A 3,825-nucleotide genomic window follows, 5' to 3' on the forward strand; every position below is an offset into this window, starting at 1 on the left:
ACTTATGTAACATAAAAATGAATGAATAACTTCTAGATACAAATATGTAGTGATCTCCCTCTATATCCTATCTAATAAAAGAGAAACATGGTAATTAGCCATACCTCCGCTACTCTTCCCATTGGCTAATCATGGCGATATGCAAATTAACTGCCAGCCAAGATGGCGGCCGGCAGCCAGGCAGCTTGAATCAAACATGAGGCTTGCTTGCTTCAGTGACGGACGACTCCAACGTTCCCCACCTAACGCTGCTGGCCTCTGAGCTTGCAGTTTGAAACATTGTTACAAATATAGAAGCTAAACAAACTCCAGAAACCTGCTTTCAGCTAGCCGGGATCTCAGAGCTGGAGTTGAAACAGTGTTTTGATTATAGAACCCAAACAAACCAGATGCCTGCTTTCAGCAGCCGAGGCCTAAGAGCTGGAGCCAAGTCTCAGAGCTAAAGCTAGCCCAGAATAAAAAAGAAAAGAAGAAAAAAAGGAGCGGTTGAGAGTTTCAGTCACCCGCCAGCCTGAAAACAGCCCTCAGCCCCTCACCCAGACTAGCCAGGCACCCAAGTGGGACCCCCACCCTGATCCAGGACACCCTTCAGGGCAAACCAGCTGGCCCCCACCCATGCACCAGGCCTCTATCCTATATAGTAAAAGGGTAATATGCCTCCCAGCACTGGGATCAGCAGAGCCACGAGGCCTCCCGGCACCGGGATCAGAGTGACAGGGGGCAGCGACCAAACTCCCTGATCGCCCTGCAGCTCTGTGTGTGACAGGTGGCGGGGCCACAACCTCTCTATTCGCCCTGCTCTGTTCGTGACAGGGGAAGGCGCCCCAACCCCCTGATCAGCCCTGCTCTGTGCCTGATAGGGGGGAGCTCCCCAACCCCCTGATTACCCTGCGGCTCTGTGTGTGACAGGGTGCGGCGCCCCAACCCCTGATCAGCCCTGCTCTGTGTGTGACAGGGTACGGTGCCCCAACCCACACCCCACGGGCCCTGCTCTGTGTGTGACGGGGTAGAGCCATAACCTCCCCATCAGCCCTGTCCTGAGTGTGACAGGGTGTAGCGCCCCAACCCCCTGATGGGCCCTGCTCTGTGCGTGACAGGGGGTGGTGCCACAACCTCCCCATTGACCCTGCCTTGAGTGTGACAGGGGGCAGTGCCCCAACCCCCCAATCAGCCCTACCCTGAGCGTGACTGAGGGTGGCATCGCAACCTCCCAATCCGCCCTGCTCTGTGAATGACAGGGGCGGTGCCCGAACTCCCCAATCAGCCCTGCCCTGAGCCCCACCAAGGGCTGCACCTAGGGATTGGGCCTGCCCTCTGACACCTGGGAGCAGGCCTAAGCCAGCAGGTTGTTATCTCCTGAGGGGTCCCAGACTGAGAGAAGGCAGAGGCCGGGCTGAGGGACCCCCCCTCCCCCCTGAGTGCACAAATTTTTGTGCAGCGGGCCTCTAGTCCTATCTAATAAAAGAGAAACATGGTAATTAGCTGTACCTCCGCTACCCTTCCCATTGGCTAATCAGGGCAATATGCAAATTAACTGCCAACCAAGATGGCGGCTAATTTGCATACTGCAGGCAGGGAGGGCCAGCTCGAGCTGCCATCCGGCCTGTGTGGTGCCTAAGCCTCAACGCCAGCCAGGACCCCAGTGTGCGGCCCTGAGTGGCGGGGGGCTTGGCGGCTCGAACAGCCGCCTAAACCATGCCTCCAGCCGCCCTGTGTGAGGCCCTGGTCGGCGGGGGGGGGGGGGGGGGAGCTTGGCAGTGTGAACAGATGCCTAAACCACACCCCCAGCTGGGACCCCTGTGTGCGGCCCTGGGCGGTGGGGGCGGGGGAAGGGGCCTCCGCAGCTGCAGTGTTTGGACCCAGGCCCCCAGCCTGCCCTGGGCTCCGCTCAAGGAGGGCCTGGGGGCCTGGGTTTTACTTAACTTTACTGGAGCTGCTCCCCACACCCCAGCCCCTGCCCCAGAACCACACTGCCTGCAACAAGGCTCCTGGCAGCTTCCTGACAGGTGGGCGGCAGGAGAGCTGAGTAGAGCGGGGGCTGCAGGGAGCCACGGAAGGGCTGGGCCACAGGAGCCAAGCTCCCGGGGGTCTGAGGAGAAAGCCTGAAGGTAGAGGAACCTTTGGCAAAGCGGCTGCCTGAGCCTCGGCCATGGGGTCTGCAGGCACGCGAACAGGCCTCCGCCTGATGGGCAATCCTGGGCAAGCGCCATGGCTTTGGGGAAGCGGCTGGCCAGGAGGCAGGCTGCCCAAGGGGCGCAGAGCGGTGCCTAGGTGGGGTGCACTGGAAGGGGCTCAGGCCTGGGCAGGGTGCTGGAGGGTGGGGATCTGCCTCGCTCCTGGAGAGCAAGGTTCTGTATTGGCCCCAATAGGCAGGAAACATAGGCGATGACTACAGGTATGGAGGGTGCAGACTTGCAGCCCTGAGGCGGGGGTGGAGGGGCGTCGCCACCTCAGTGGAGGATCGCCCCACTGCTGGGTACCCCAATGCAGCCGTTTGGTGAAGCTCCTGGCGCTCACCGGGCCTCGCTGCGGCCTGCACACTTGAGAGGCCAGGACTCCTGCTCCTGCCTTGGCCCAAAAACAAGCCTGTACCTGCCCCGCCCACAGTTATTGCCCACCCCATGGGGGTGCACACCTGCATAGTGAGTACAAGCCTACCACCTGTTCCCCAGAAGTGGGGGCAGTAAAGAAAGAGATGGGGCGGGGGAGAGGAAAGAATGTGGAGCATCCATGATGAAGAGGTACTGGAAAATGAGGCTTGGAAGCCTCACGGGGAGGTTTGTTGTTTTCCCTGTGGCTGTCCCTTAGGAAGGGCAGAGAGCTGGCTGTGAGGGCTCCCTGCGCAAGGAGTCCAGTTCCATAGCCAACTGGAATTGGCCTCAGTTTCCTGCTCTGTAAAATGGGTTAAGCGTGTCCCAGTGCCTTCACTGAGCTTTGAGGGCCAACTGAGATACTATATAACGAATGAGGGAAGACATGAGAAAGAAAAGGAAGGCCGGGCAACACAAAAGAAAGATTGGAAGGAACCTGTAAACCTATTGTCACTTAAATAAGGAATAGCATCAACAGTGTTGTAATGATGGTATGAAGCCAGGTGGGTACTGGAAATATCAGGGAAGACTTTGTAAAGTATATGGTTGTCTAACCACTATTCTGTAACTAATAAACCTGAAACTAATATAAAATAATACTGAATGTAAAGAAATGAAAATAGGAGTGAAATTTTTCTAAATTTCAAAGTTTAAATAAAGACTGTAAAGGAAGAAAGGGGGAGAATAAAAATAGTGTTTTTCATTTTACCACTTTATTGTCTTTTCAGTATATGAAAAAGGCAGTTGTCTTTATATGGTGCTTTTATGCTTTTCTAAGTCATTATCTCATTTGATGTTCAGGGCAATTTAAAGACAAGATAATTACTCCCTCCACTATTCAAAGAAAGGAAATCTTGGTGCCTGGCCCCAATGATTCAATAGTCAATCCCTTATTGTAAAGCAGGGTTATATCTATACTAATAAAAGCCTTGGGGGTGATCTGGCCAGCAGGGGAAGGCAGTTGGGGATGATCAGGCTGGCAGGCTGAAGCAGTTAGGGGCAATCAGGCAGGCATGCAGGTGAGTGGTTAGGAGACAGTGGTCCAGGATTGTGAAAGGGATGTCCAACTGCTGGTTTAGGCCTGATCCTGGCAGTCGGACATTCTGGGATCAGGCCTAAACCAGCAGTCCACATCCCCCAAAGGGTTCGAGATTGGAGAGGGTACAGGCTGGGCTGAGGGACACCCTCCTCCCGTACACGAATTTCGTGCACCGGGCCACTAGTATATATATAT

The sequence above is a fragment of the Myotis myotis genome, unplaced genomic scaffold, assembly GCF_014108235.1.
Source record: "Myotis myotis isolate mMyoMyo1 unplaced genomic scaffold, mMyoMyo1.p scaffold_m19_p_1, whole genome shotgun sequence".
NCBI classification, from domain to species: Eukaryota; Metazoa; Chordata; class Mammalia; order Chiroptera; family Vespertilionidae; genus Myotis; species Myotis myotis.